At 34.5% G+C, this 16469-nt stretch overlaps 1 protein-coding gene and 1 long non-coding RNA gene across 5 annotated transcripts in view; one reads left to right on the top strand and one right to left on the bottom strand.

Annotated features, from left to right (window-relative positions):
• LOC138693319 (oxysterol-binding protein-related protein 9) overlaps positions 1-16469 on the top strand; it is a 443401-nt gene that overhangs the window by 306046 nt on the left and 120886 nt on the right. The gene's annotated exons all lie outside the window — the stretch shown is intronic.
• Positions 11679-14349, bottom strand: LOC138693321 (uncharacterized). 3 transcript variants are annotated; one of them, XR_011330281.1, is made up of 6 exons: positions 14335-14349; positions 13216-13372; positions 12859-13109; positions 12471-12596; positions 12057-12264; positions 11679-11835 (listed from the first exon to the last, which is right to left on the bottom strand). It is a non-coding gene; the product is annotated as an uncharacterized lncRNA (long non-coding RNA). The 3 variants fall into 3 exon arrangements; XR_011330282.1 differs by lacking the exon at positions 14335-14349 and having other exon boundaries at positions 12471-12593; positions 13216-13230; XR_011330283.1 differs by lacking the exon at positions 14335-14349 and having other exon boundaries at positions 12967-13109; positions 13216-13230.

Raw genomic sequence — 16469 nt, 5'->3', positions numbered from 1 at the left:
AGATATTTACAAAATCGTTTTGAATGAGTCTGGTTAAATAGTTAGTTTACAATTCCGAGCATTGTTAGCGAAATAATTCTCTGTTCTCTATTGCTGTTTGCTTAATTCAGTGGTGTCACGAAATCACCACAACTTATGATTTTCAAGGTATACGTTATGCCGCGTGCTGTGCTGTAAAAGACGGCATGTAACTGTACGCCTACTCACACCTGAGTGCAGCTTCGGAGCACGAGTGCCGATCGTTACTAAGATATTTTTAATCGATATGTTTCCACGCGCTTCTATCAGAGGCCTGTAAAATTTTCTGTGGTGGCACTATATGTTAAAAATCATTTCAATTAACTCTTTTTAATGTAACTTAACATGAAGCAAGATTATTCCTTAAAAACGAACTTTATTATCTTTGTAACTGCGATGAATTAATATTTGAAACGAATGCGACAGGGCAGATTTAGCAGAATTGGAGAGATTTAGTTCCTAAATGAGACACATTAATTAAATTGTAACTAGCCGTTGCTGCACGAATTCCAGGTTGGTTCATTTCCATTTGCAACGCTGTGCCGGGAGCCCAGCGCGGTGGTCCGGATATTTCACGTTAACTGTTTCCACGGTGATGGTGTGAAATGTGATAATTGTGGCAGGTGTGAGACATTGTGTACAGACTGTTTTATATTAGTAATTAAGTTCGTATCTTATATACATGTCTCACATTTTGACCACAATCTATAAAAAAGGATCAAACCACGCTCGAATAATTATTTTATTAGATATTGGAAATTTACTCGCCCTTACAGGCCTGACATGAATTGTCTCATTAAATATTTCACACAGGTGCTTCCAATAAACTTTGTGGAAAGTTATTAAATATTTCATTTTTCACATATTCTTTTTCTTTCAAATCGATTACACTAGGATCTTTACTTGAGATTCGTGAGTTCTCTTCGAATGGGTTCTTGTATTTAAAATTTAAACATCATATTTGAAGTATGATATTTTCCTGAAGAAGGGACAGGGATTCATAGGATCCCTGCAATTAAGTGCAACGTTTCTGTCCTCGATTGAGTGTTTCTGTGATTTTTAAATTTTTAAGGGATTGATTCTTACAAGAATTCTGAATATGATAGGAGTAAAATTTAAGGAAATTTATGTGACGTATTATTAATGATTATTTTCCCGTTATTACTTTATTGAATAATGTACAGGCTCCTACAAAAGACTTTCCCGGTTTCGAACACATGTAATTTACGTAATGTGAATCTGAGGTGCATGAAAATAGCACCAATGGAAAGAGAAACTCAAAAAGTTTAGTTATGGCAACATTGTTTTCCTAGTTGGTTACACTGCCTCATAATAGCGCATATAAACAAGTTTGTTCATTGTTGAGGCGAAATGGCTGCTATAGAGCACAGTTCTAAAAACTTGATTTTCATGTGAACCAGTCGGTTATTAATGTGCAACGGCATTACCGAACAAAGTTTGGTGCAAATCCACCCACTGAGCCTACAATCCGTAAATGGTACACTGATTTTAAGGCAAGATTCTTCGCTAGCGGTTGCGATTTCATCCGTACCGACCACAGTTGCTGCAAGTCCTAAAACCAGAGGACAAAGTGCTACGAAGAAATTTCTGCATAAGTATGCAGACTTTGATTGAAAACGATGATGAATGTATTCGTTCCGTGGTGTTTTCTGACGAAGCCACTTTTCATCTTTCTGGTAAGGTGAACAGACATAAACTCAGAATCTGAGTGTCGGAAAATCCGCGTACCTACGTGGAACTTGACTATAGGCTTGATGTGTGCCGTGTTACCAAGGGGGGACACATTGAACATCTTTAAGGTAAGGAACTAAACTTTTTGGTACTATTTTCATGCACCTCAGATTCATAGAACGTAAATAATTACATATGTTCAAAAACGGAAAGGTATTTTGTAGGAGCTCTGTAGGCCTATATCTATATAAGTATTTACTATGGAATTACTGGGTTTTATCTGAATTGGTTTGTTGGAGAACTGTTAGTTGTTGTTTGTTTAGTCAACTGTCCGAAGACAGGTCTGAACCTCACAAGTGATAGTCACTAATAAGGCATCACTTATGAGACAACTGTGCCAGGAGATAATGAAGTAAGGTAGCCAGTTCTTTTCCCCTCCATTGCATACCTATTACACTAGTCAGACTTCAGATGCATACATTGTTCTTCCTCTGACACATATCGTTAAGTGAGATGTACTGCCTGATAATAGATGTACGGACCTAGAAACAAAATTTGGGCATACGCAGTATGTTATAACTGGAATTTGGAATTTCAAGTAACCAAAATTTTGTTTCTGGGTCTGTGTAGGCTATATGAACCAGAATGTCAATCAAAGGTTGAATTGTTAATATGGATTTATACTGATTTTCTAATACGGTGACGTAATTCAAGCGCGCTACGTCACGTAAGCCCCAAGTACCACGATGTTTCTCCTAGACTGAGCTGAGAATATGTAAAGTAGAATATAAATATAAATATTTAAATATATATAAATGTAAAAGCTTAAGAAAACATTAAACTTAATTTTAATTAATAAAAATTATTGTACGTACACAGATGGAGTGAATTAATAAATGCAGGGTATATAAAACAGGAATTGTTAATTTAACATATTGAATTGAGTTGAATTGATTTAATTCGCCAAATGATATTACAGTATAATATTTAAAAAATATAAAAATATAAGAACATCACCACTTAATATCATAAAATTCATTTACATTATAAAGAGGGTTTAATTTAAGTTTAGATTTTACCTTCCCTTTGAAAGTTATGATAGATAACATTTTAATATTAATAGGAGGGCTACGAAATATGTTTATAGACATATACTCAAAGCTGTTCTGCGAAAAAGAATATTTAAATTTATCCAAATATATATTAGAATTGTCACGAGGAAAACGATCATGAATGTCATGGGATTTTTTAAATGTATCAATATTTTTCCTGGCATATAAAAGGCAAGCCATGACATAAATAGAAGGAAAGATAAGAAAATCTATTTTAATAAAAGTGGTTTACAATTATTTTTATGGTGAGCTCTACGTACAATTCTAACAGCTCTCTTATATAATAGAAAAAGCTCCTTGGAGGGACGCATGATTACCCCATAACAATGTTCCATAGCTCAAAAAAGCTGTGAATACATCCAATAATACACTGTGATTAAAATATCATAATTTACACTATATTTTAATGTTCTAAAAATTAATAAACTTTTACTAATTTTTTGAGCAATGTGATTAACATTGAGCATTCTAACCAAGATTAGAAGCAATGTGATTAACATTGAGCAAGCCACCGGCGTAGCTCGGTCGGTTAAGGCGCTTGTCTGCCGATCCGGAGTTGCGCTCGTGCGCGGGTTCGATTCCCGCTTGGACTGATTACCTGGTTGGGTTTTTTCCGAGGTTTTCTCCAACTTTAAGGCAAATATCAGGTAATCTATGGCGAATCCTCGGCCTCATCTCGCCAAATATCATATCACTATCACCAGTTCCATCGACGCTAAATAATCTCGTAGTTGATACAGCGTCGTTAAATAACCTAGCAAAAAAAAACATTGAGCATTCTATCCAAGATTAGATTCAATCTGAATGCCAAGAAATCGAGTTGAATTTGCAGGTATAGCATAATTCTAATGTACTGAACTGTAATACTAATTTCTAAATGAATACAATTCTCTGTAATGATATATTATTATTCACTATAGTTCCAAACATACAATTGGAGTTGTATTGATGTGTGAATCGTTTCGACTATCGATTGCGTTGTCTCAAGACTAGTCCTTATGGAATGAGGAAACGGTGAAGGAGAAGAGTCTCCGTCTTGTTAAATTTAAAAACACGGAGCATAAAGACAAAAATGAAAATATTTATCAAAATTATATTTCAAATCCAAAGCTTGCTCACAGTAACAGTCATGAAAAACACAAACGTTTCATGCAATTATAGGGATTTAATGAATCCCCTGTCACTTCTTTTAATTTTACAGCGAATTCATAAGATTAGAAGACTGCCTCTTTATATTTACTGCATATTACGAGTCAGAACTTGAGACCACACTACAACCAGTGTCTGAAAAGGACGGAGCGCGGGAATAGAGGGTTACCGTACACTGTATTGTCTGGGGACCACGCCCTTTTCTGGCTGTTGTCTAATAAATAACCTGCATCTATATCCACCCTATTTGTTTGTTCTTGTAAACAACGGTGCGACCTACTTTGCTAAAAACAGCACGTCAGAAAAATCAACATAACAAATGCGGCATACGCTGATTTCATTGATGCGTTTAGAAAACCTTCTTGATGTCATCGGTAGAGATTGCTAAGCAATGTAGTTATCGAACTCCTTGTCCATATAGCTGCCGAGCACATTTGAACCGGTACGATGTTGCTTTGTTTGAAGAAACTATGATAAGATGGTATGTTTCTTTCTTATCATACGAAATATATTTGTTATAAAAAAGAACAGTATTTTGAGATTTTCACAGAGAAAGTAGTTCCGGCAATTCATCGTATATATTGGCTGATTGTCTATCAAATATAATAATTTTAATTTAAAAAAAAAAGATTTTTGTATGCATTTATTTACACACGTTTTAACATATATGGTTATACCTTTGGGTATGGCACTAGGTCGTTGACTGTTGTTCAGTTTCTGATTTCTGTTGCCAAATGTTATAGATGGCTTGTGTTCACGTATCTCGTTTAGGTTTTTGTTTTAATGTTTATTAAATTGATGAGTAATGTTGAAACTGATCAGGAAGAGAAAAAGGAATTGGATGGGTCACTGCCTGACAAGAAACTACCTACTGAAAGGAATGGTGAACATCAGATGATAGACGACATTAAGATATGTGGATCATATGCGGAGACTAAGAGGAAGACAGAAAATAGGAACGACTGGAGAATGCTGGGTTTGCAGTGAAAGACCTACCCTTGGACCGAACACTGTGAATGATTGAATGAATAATTTTGTTGATGAGTAAGGCAGTGATGAATCGTGGTATGCATACTCGTATTTCCAATTCGTCATGTGCTTTTCTGACTGAGGGAAACCATGAAAATCCCCAGTCAGATTAGCCGGTCACAGGGTTTGAACCGAAGGGCACACAACGGCGATATAATTCAAATGTAGTCTTAGCCTTATATTATTATACTTGTGAATATTGGTTGTAAACATTTTCAATTGTAATTGTTCTTCATCATATAGGCTCTTGTTTCTGTAATCTGTGCTATTTTATTGTTTATATTAATTTGTTTATTTTTGTCTTCTTCTTTATGCTTATCTACAATGCGGTTTTGAACTCCCGACCACGAGCGTTTGCTCATACGGGGGTAAATTCTTTAATTTATATTTCTTTTTATGTATGTAATAGTTTTTTTTAGTATATCTTTTTTGTGATGTTTTAAGAAATAAAAATACTAAATAATTTTTTTCTTCAGATAATTTAATTCTTTACAGAATTACTTCAGCCAATTGTACAGCATTATACGATGTGAATCGAAAATGATATTATTAATTTTGGTGAATGATTTCTTTAGTAAAGAGCAACAAAATGTCAAGTATTATTTTACTGTGTTTTGGATAGTTTTCCAGAAAAAAATGCAATTTTAATCATGTGAATTGTGTCACCTTGCAACGTTGTGATCAGTGACCGAAAGCACAGTAATCTGTTGTGAACAACCCTTTCATCGGACATGTTTTGAATAGGAGACTGGGAGGTCATTGCCATGTAGATAGTTTCTAATGTAAGAAAAAATACAGACAGCACACTACTGTTAATTTTTTCTGTCTCAAAATGTGTAGAGAGAAGCTACAATCACTATTTTACTTCATTTTTTAATAGTTTCCTCTCAATCCAATTTTCAAAGTAGTTAGCTAGTAAATTTACATAAGAGATAGTAAATTTCCAGAGCTGTGTTTAAACGCAATTATTTATGTTTACATTAATACTTGTTCTCTCCTCCATCGATGTAACAAACATACGCGTTAGATGTAGGCCTACTATCTGTTGACTTCAGATAGTAACCTTAATAATGACACCTGACGGAGCAAAAGATCATGTTGGCCATATTTTGCCCCATTAGATTCATGGCTGAGACCAGCGACATATCTGGCAGACATCTGGTTTTCCCGACTAGAGACAATAGAGGTGCTTATGGGGCGGCGGGACATTTGTGCATCCGTCATGGAATGAGTCGGATGCCGTTTGCGTTGCCAAACTAACTTCAGCATCCGCAACACTACGCTTTCCTTTCCAGACATAAAGCTCATTGTCAGTGACCAGACTTGTAATAGCTACCGAAGATGAACTTAACCTCGCAGTCAGTGAAAATTGTACGGACTTTTTTTTTGGGGGGGGGGGGAGACAGCGAATCGCAAATCAGTTCTGGTCAGCTGACATAGTTCAACGGCATTGGCTGTTCATGTTAAGCTCATGACGGATGTTCCCGCGTTGTCAACTTTACAGATTACTGCGATGAGCTGCCTCGCGAACGGATAGGGTTAAATCTAGTAGGTCTACTATAGCACTCATAAGTCTCTAGGGAACGAATTTCTAGGTGCTAAAAAGAGAGATTTAGGACTTTATAAATTTCAGTTTAGGAGTTTATATAAAATTAACATTTTTAATTTTAGTAAATAGCCTATTCCATTTCAGATGGATTTTATGTACAATGCTGACAATGAGTGCTACTGAACTGAAGACAGAGATTCTAGCAGTGAAAGAGACTGATTGCTGATTGATAAGTTTAATTTCGTTTAATGAGGGTGTATTGACGCGAAAACTAATTTGTAGTGCCTAACGTGAACAACCTATCACCCTTTTATGCTAGATAGACTTCGGTTCCAGGAAATTAGGTAAAATCATCTTCTTTAGTCGGCCTCGGTAGCGGTATAGTCGGTATAGCGCTGGCCTTCTGTGCTTGAGGTTGCGGGTTCGATCCCGGCCTAGGCCGATAGCATTTAAGTGTGTTTAAATGCGACAGGCTTATGTCAGTAGATCTACTGGCATGTAAAAGAACTCCTGCGGGACAAAATTCCGGCACACCGGCGACGCTGATGTAACCTTTGCAGTTGCGAGTGTCGTTAAAAAGAAATAAAAAAAATCATCTTCCCTCTCCTTCTAAGATGAGATCATTGTTTTGACTGTAAGAGAATGTTTTTTTTAATAGCACTTTTATAGTTTTAGGCTATTTTTGTATTTTAGTACCGATATTTTTACTTTAAATATACGCAAAATACCAAAAAAGACGCTTTTTAGGCACAAACATAAGTTTTTGGCATTTATAGAACTTTAAGGTTCATTTATGCGTTTTAGGTCCTATAGAATTTTAATACGGGGTACATGAAACGTAGAGATCTCTTAATAGCATGCGTTTATGACATAGAGAACAAAATAGATATGGAACTATAAATCCTTTTCCTACTCTTAACACAACACCATACAAACCCAGCAACTATTACCCGTGACCCTTTTGCAACAATGTACTATAGTTGTGATTATACAGGGAGATTATTGTACTGCGGGATTCCACTCCGCAGCTCACGCGGCATTCGACGGTAGCTAATCAGCGTCTGCCTTGCATTTCATAAGCGCTCCGTTCCACAGCGTATATTATAACCTCCCGTTAGTTGATGAAACCGAAGTGAACAGTGTCGTTAAATAAAAATTTTATTCATCTTTTATACTTCTACAATTCGATGTCAGGTCTTGTTTTCTTGAATCTAACCTGTACATACTTTAAGCATGTCTTCCAGTTTATTTTCGCTATTCTAACGCCTCTTCCTTTCCTCCTCTTCGAGGTGACATGAAAATGATACTTTGGTCCCGGTTGCGTCTCATCCTTTGACATTAAATAAACAATACACAGGCGAGTATTAATTTACACACGATGACTGTTTTACCCCTTTAAATTATCAGAAGTCAACAAATGGTTCCCAGGATATCTACATCAGTCTCCATGAAATTCACAACGTTAGAGAGGACTATAGTCTTATAGTCTTCTTTTTCATCTTTCTTGTCCCAAGGTCCTTAGACCAAGTCCATGAGATTATGTTGTTCCAGCAGATGTGCAACCATCTTTGGGTCTGAGAAGATGTAAAGTGAGGATCACGTAAGTTCAGTTCCCAAACAGCAAATATTTCCGCCTTGTCAGTGTTGCCAACTGTTACCAGATATCACCACATGTAGTAAAATCACGATCCTATGTACTGAATGACTTCTTTACTCACCGTACTTTACCTTAATGTCGGAAGGTTATTCTAAATAGTTTCAATAATAATGAGAAATGTATTGCTATGTTCTATTCTTTTATTCCTTTACATTATTATTAGTATTAGCATTAATAGGTTACTAGACGTAAATATACAACAAATTATAGTATATAATATTCAAGAATCAAATCTGTTCCAAGACCAATTAAATTATTGTCACTTCACTTCAAAGATTCCAGCGTACATATACTGTACTTCCTAAAGGTAGATAAATTAATAACCAATTGACTTTTGGTTGGAATTCGAATGAACTTCTGATTATCTTTTGAAATTAGTAAGGAAATGGATAATACAACTAGGCTAAAACTGAAATAATAATAAATCAACTTACAAAAATAATTTTGGTCCTTAAAAGCCATAAGTAATTTCACTTCTAGATACCTTTTTAAAGATTTCATTTGTTTGTAAATTGCTTAATAATGCTACACTTACACTTATTATTTCTGAAACTCCACGTCTGTCAATGAAAAAATGTATGATACATAACTGTGAAGTCTCTTTTTGGCTCTTGTGTCCTAAATTTAAATAAGAAAAAACAAATGATTCAAGAAATGTGAGCTGGTGAAAATTAAATACTCAATTAATAAAATAATTACTACCAAAAGAATATTTTATTAATTCTATACAAAAGATGGATTACACAGAACAGATGGCCAGAAATCATAGATTTTTACACAACATACAGCATGAAACGATCATCAAAAAATGCTTTTTGTACACAATAACATCTTTCAAACGAAGTGAAATAGCCAATAAGTTCAATAAATATTATGCTAATAAGTAATAACTATAATTAATAATTATCTACAAGCTGTAAAAGGGAATAAAATAGTATATTGTTGAAATTAGGGGGTTATGGTTTATTACGTGTATTTATAATTTTAATTACTTTTTCTACATTTAATTATATTTTAATTTCTATTAGATTAGTTGGTGGTGTGGTTGTTAGTTTTATCTGTGTACGTCAGACTATTAAGGAAAAACTGAAAGAAATGTTAAATCTACTATCTACTTTATATAACAATATTTAATCAAGAACTGAATATAACTATTAATTTAATAACATAAGACCCAAAACATCTCCAAGTCCAGACAATACACATGCTGATTTTCTTAAACATGTTGGCAAACAAGCAAACTCACTACTTTTATCTTGTAATCTCATCTAAAATACAATATCTGTCTGGAGAAAATCTATCATAACATCAATTTTGAAAAGCAATTATTCAACTAATATCTTTTCGAGTTATCGACAGATACCACTTACTAGTATGATAGCCAAAATTATGGAAGAGATGATTTCATAGATTGAATTGGTTCCTGGAATCTAGTAACTAACTTTCATTTTATTGGGTTGACTTTAGAGAATTGCATTCAACAAATGGACAGATTTTAAATTTTAGTCAAGATATTAAAGATATTTTAAACAGAAAACAAAACAACTTAACAATTTTAATTTATTTTCAAGGATCATATGGCTCTGTAGATATAAATCACTTAAGAAATTGCAAACTTAGGGTGTCCATGATAAAGTGTTACACTGGGTCAGTGACTTGATTATTTGATTCATTGTCACAAATATGTAAATAGAGACAGATTCATCTGGGCTTCCCACATTGTTGTTTTCAGGAATACATTTTCCAATATTAATGTCGATGGTCTAACTAAAGAAATAGATCTTATGATAATCTCATCATTTGCAGATAATATGGTTGTCTAGAACAAAAAATCACAGTCCACAAATATTAATAAACTGAGCCAAAATCCCAACAGACTTTTTGACTCTATTTGGAGAACTCAAACTTGCTCAATTAAGGGAAACTTTACTAATAAAACACAATCCCAAGTTATTTCAAAATGAATAGTATATAAGTTAACTTTAACAGATGATGTTAAGAAATGTGATACTTCTCCAGACATTTTAAAAATCATTAGAAACGATAAATGATCTGGTCAGTGAGTGACTACATACAGTATTTTTTATAGATGGATCCTGTTTACCAAGCCATAGATGTAGTGGTGTTGTAGTACAATACCAGTATATTCCCTTTTACCGGGAATTATATTCAAACATTTGTTTGCCCCATTTTAACCGTGACAACGCTTTTTAGCTTTTTAAACATTCTGGTTATTGTATTGTGTTTGTGTTTAGTGAAAGATTTTAGATAAGGGCGCAAATAGCCATAGTAGCTGACGCGCCCTTTTTAAACGCCACTAACTAACTAACTAACTTCAAACACTGACTAATTTTGATAGTGAAAATTTAGATACATTTTTAAGCTTACAAAATCTCCAGTATCGACTTCATAAATCTGAGAAGGCTGTCATACTATCAGATTCAAAATCAGATGTTCTTGCTGCAGTAATGGACGTAACAGCATGAAATCTCAATATTTTACAGTGTTTTAATATTTTAAGCAAAATGGTCGAATTACATCGACGACTGGTACTTCCGTGGATCCATGAACTTTATGGAGTGGGAGGTAATGAGGTAGCTGAAAGGTAGCAAAATTACTGTAAGGTTATCTATACCTGCATCTTACCACACTGTTAAAAGAATAACAAGATCAGAACATGACAATGTGGTAACAAAAATCGGAATGATTCTAAAGCAAATGAAAAAATTGCAATAGGCCATCCGGCATCTGCTCCACGATGGAGGAAAATCCTCAGAAGAAACCAACTAATCAGACCAAATGGGGGATCCAAACTACCCTCGAGTGCAGCTCTGAATTTGCAGGCCAACGAGTCTACCGACTAAGCTACATTGGTGGCTCCACTAAAAATATGAAGTACATGGCACTCAGATTATTAAATTGACAAACCTAAACAATTATTCATCAGTTAAGCTATAAAATATAATACATAGCAAGCAAGTTAATTCAATTTAAAAGTATAAACAATTCCATCAGTTGAAATATACAGAAACTGATAATAAATATCATGCAAATTACTTCACATTACAAGCATAAACAATTCATCACTTGTGGTATACAGCCTACTATTTAATTTACAGCACATACAATTCATCAGTTAAGCTATAGACCTACAGTCTACTATTCAATTTACAGCATATATAATTCATCAATTAAGCGAAACAAAAATATAGTACAATATATAGTAAAAATAATACACCTAATTTAATAACTGAACTTCTATGAAAATCTACAGTGGCAGTACTCATATTATCACAGGCCATGATTGTCTCAAATATTTACAAAGAACTGATATTTCAGAATCTCCCCATGCCATTTCTGAAATCTCAATGAAGATATGGATCATTGTCTTGACTGTTTAACTTTACACAGCTTTCAATCATCTGGTTAAATATTGGAGTGCAAGATAACAAATGACATCAACTGCTGAACACTTGGTATCAATCGACCAACAACTTCATTACATTAAAGGGGAAAAAAAACTGAAAGAATTAATTGTATATAGACACAACACATAAGACAAGGCCGCTTCAGAACAGTAATTGGCAAGGCTCTGTTGTTTTAGGATTCTTATGTAGATTCAATTTCACCTGAAAGAAAAAAGTAGCATCTATAAGTAGTAGTAGTAGTAGTAATGATAATAATAATAATAATAATAATAATAATAATAATAATAATAATAATAATAATAATAATAATAATGACTGTAAAGTATGGAAATTAATATTGCAATGTAATATCAAAAGGTGATTTCACACCATCAACTCTTATCATTTAGTACAACAAATCTATTATATTCAGTTGCAATCACCAGTAGCTGTTCTTTCCTCCATTTTGTTGTTGGCTGATTTTTCACAAGTCTGCTATGATATGCAGCACTATCCATGACAATAACGCATTGCCCTAATGTTCTCAGGTCAACAACTGTGTTTGCACCCACTTCTCAACTACAGGGCTATTCATAGCACTATGGTAGTCCTGACTTTTCTTTCAATTGCATGAAAAAATTAAATCAGCACCTGCAATAAAAATTATACCTGGGCATATAATTACGTCACATGAATTCACAGCATTTAAATAAAGAAAATAAAACATGACATGAGATCCTCTTTGGTGAAAGGCTTTCCCACGTTTTTATTTAGTCACCAATTTTTATATTTTTGTACCCTGATTTAAAAAATTACTCTTGCCAAATTTATGTAAAATATAAATCAATATAACTCACCGAGTATAAATCCACCTTTCGTTCCGGCATCTAATCTTCCACCCTCATTTGTTGGTCTATGAATAACACCATTCATGTCACTGGAAACTTCACCTGGTTTATTTCATGAATAAGTGAGTGATCCTACTTAAAAAAACAGAGAGAGAAAAGCAATTCACATTGACACTCTAAGAGACACAAAAATTTTAAAGACAGGAAAACTGTTCAAGAATTTTATAACTAACCTCTAGTTATAATATGAAACTATTAATTGCAAAACATGTTGTTCCCACCTGATTTCATTACTAGTAGCCTATATTAATTGCAATTTCATATTCCACATAAGTGTTAATCTATTTGTTAGTAAAAAATTCAATCACTCAATGTCTCACAATGCATTGAAATTTACCATTCATAAAAATCCAAGTCTCATCCAAGAATACTACGGGTTTAGGGTTCTCACGCTCCACATTTCTTATATATTCTCTTAAAAATGAATAACATCACTTTCTCATACATGTGTATAAGGATCCCCTTTGCTCCATAGAAATTTCATCTCTTTCAAAATTTTTTTCACCGATGATAAGGATACTCTAAATAAATATGTTTCATAATCATCATTCATATGTTCCAGAACTTTTGCTGCTGTTAGTGCTTCCCCTGTAACAGTAAATGAAAATTATGCCATATTTTTATACATAGGCCTATGACTAATATCAGAATTACATTGCATAAATCAACACAATAATTCCTGTAACTTCCCTACCTTTATGTAACTTGTCATAAATAAATCTCGCAATTGCATCTTTCGTAAAATCATCAGCATCAGTCACTGGATGTTTACGTAGTCTATGTTTTTCTGGTGTCACGAGTGGGGTCCCCTTGTGTGAATTTATCACTTTCGTGGCTGTAGTTAAGCCAAGCTGTAATAACAAACAATAACATAATACTTCTAAAAATTGTTATATCATAAAATTCATGCATGATACCAACATTTACAGCTATATGAATAGAAAATGATCAACATGTTAGGTTGGGTCTACGATAGGTTTAAGTAGGCTAATATTTAGGTAATTCTCCAGAAAAGCTACACCAAAGAAGGCATAATTTTATTTTGTTTAATTGATTTCTGTGATATTTACATAGTGATGAACACGTGGTTTTAGTGCACAGCCACAAATACTTTCAGCACAAAAATCCTTTGACACTTACCTGTATATTCTAATGCATTGTTGTAGTCCCTCCCTCAAACTTGTTACTAATTACCAATATAACATGCGAGAGGTCCAGGACGAAGAGAAATGGTTAGTTTCCCAGTAGTGCGTCCTCGTCCTCTCGAGTGTTATATCTTAACAAGTACTTTGGGTGGGGTAGCTTTTCTGAAGAAACACCATATTTAATATTACTTAGACCAGTCATGAATAAATTATTCAGCCAGAGTCAACGTTCCTATGCTTTGTAGAGTATGTTATATAGTCATTATATAAAACTGAATTATTTTTAAGCACCATAACAGGCCAACATTCATGTAATATTTGCTGCAATATCAAGTTAATAATTACAATATGACTTGTATTTTCTTCAGCCGATGTGGCATGTAAATTGTGATCTGAACGGTTAATTTAATACCAAAAGAGAAAACTGGAAATTTACTTTCGTGCTGTTTGATTATTTGTTCGTCTAATTTGTAAATGTATTTAAGCTATCACCTACTGCAGTACTACAGTATCTTAAATGTATTTAGTGTGGCAATATGAAAATCACTGACTTGATTAAAGATAGGCCTAACCTAAAAATTTGTTTTGTTTGACCACAATCATGAAATTATTAGTGCAAACTCCTAAAACTGAATACCACTTTGAAATGTATGCTTAAGAATACTTACTCCTAATAATTTTCCTATTCTGGTTGTAATTGCTGTCTCCGTTAGCATAATTCCTTCTTCATTATCTTCTTTCTTCAACTCATTATACACGTGAACTACAGATTTCTGAAGCGTACTCTGAATGCCACACATTTTCTTCCTTGGAGGAGTCACTGCAACACTATTTCATTTTTTTGACATAGTAATAAAAATCTAAACACGAAAGAAATTAATTCCAAAATTTGAAATAATATTTCTATCCATTACCCACGTGCATTATCACGCCCAAATATATTATATTTATTCGTACTTATCTAACTATTCTTGAATTATAACCACAACGCAACACATAAAATAACTATTATGTATTAATATTAATACTAATATTAATTAATTATTAATAAGTTCGAATTTCACTATCTTCCAGTAACCGGCTGAGAAATCTAGTACAATTTTAATTTCATGGAACTCCAGTACCGGCAAATATTGTCGATATTTGCCTCAGCTGCCAACATACCAGTTACAAAATCACTACCATTTATAGTATTTGTCAGTATCGAAATTCGAAACGAAGTTGGCAAAAGAAAATTCAACCTTCAAACTAGAAAATCACCATAATCCACTAGCATTTGTAGTAATGGGGGAAAAATGGTTAGGTTTCACCCTTAGGGTATCAAGTTACCTGGTCTTCCCTATAGTCAGGGGTAAGCCCTAAACATGACAAGATGTGAGATGGTGAAGCTAGTCTCTGTTGCATTTTGTACATATTGGGAAGATCTCATGGATGGGTGAGTTACACCTGTCGTTGGCTTGAATCCTAGAGACACTCTCTGTGACAGTGTGACTTTGTCTTTGTTTTGGCCGCTCCTTCTGGAGTACAAACGCCTTTGTATTCGCCCCTTACCTGGGGACAGCGACTACTTGCCTGTTAGTCCGTGGGAGGTATTTTATTTCCCTCCTACCTTGCAAGGCATTCCCCTATCCGCCACCTGCTGACGAGCCCTCTAGGGGTTTCAGGCTTTCCCGAGGGCCTTCCTATAGTTCTTCAGTGATGTCCCTGACTTAACACATCTCTCTTCAGCTAACATCAATTTTTTTATTAATTTTTGGTTGTCCATTGCTATTCGATCTACATAATGTATCATATTTTATTAATTTTATCAGACTAGATTGATTTTCCCTTGATTTCTTCCACATTTTCATTTGTAGTAAAGCATACATTTATTTCATATCCCCTTTTTTCTGTTTGCAAATTTGTTCTGTGCAGTCTGTCCAGAAAATGCGAAGGTACGAAGGCTTTTTTTCTCTTTCTGCGAAGTAAATATGATTATCACTCCTGTTTAGTCATAAAGCGATGGGTTAGTACGTCTTATTGTTAGTAATATTCTGTAGTAGAATGAATCTCGGAAATCGTGAATCAAAAAGAATCGCCCTGAATTTTGCTGGCAGACTCCGGGCTGTTTGTTGTTACAGTTCTACGAAGGTTGTGTTTGGTGCATTTTCCAGGACATAGAACACATTCTTAGGTTCGAACGGCAACTTGGTTTTCACTTTCTCGCCTGTTAGTCACTGGAAACGGTTTTCCTCATGCGTCATCGTGTTTTACACTCGATCACTCTCTCCCTAGTTGTTAAAACAAGACTGTGGGAACGGCCTCGAAATAAATCGTTACAGTAATAACTTGGTTAAACCCAGCGGACGGATTGAAGCTCACGAGTATTACCATGTGCTCCATGTCCTTCAGATGAGAATGTCTCCAGTCTTCTGCAGTGCTGTGTGGTAATTAAGTAATTACATATTTTGTGGAGAGTGTGTATATGTGTTCGTTGCTTGTGTCTAACATTCATGAGGTCGGTGATGGTAAGTCGAGGAAAATTTCCCATTTTTAGTACAATTTTGTCATTTTCCACTCCTAAGGGAAATACTTTAACATTTTAGCTCACATTCTCAGAAATTTCAGCGTTTCAAAATATTTAACACAGTTTGTAATATTAGGAAGGTCCCCTGCGGTGGCCGAGGGTCAGAACTCCAGCCTGTAACGCAGGCGGCCCGGGTTCGAGTCCCGATCAAGTCGGATTTTTCATTAAAAAATTCATAGTGACACATGTGGCGGACAAGGTCGCAGTTGGGGTTTTCTCTGGGCTCTTCCGTTTTTC

The sequence above is a fragment of the Periplaneta americana genome, chromosome 17 (genome assembly GCF_040183065.1).
Source record: "Periplaneta americana isolate PAMFEO1 chromosome 17, P.americana_PAMFEO1_priV1, whole genome shotgun sequence".
Lineage (NCBI taxonomy): Eukaryota > Metazoa > Arthropoda > Insecta > Blattodea > Blattidae > Periplaneta > Periplaneta americana.
The sequence above is the reverse complement of the archived record's forward strand: the minus strand, read 5'-3'. Positions and strand labels throughout refer to the sequence as shown.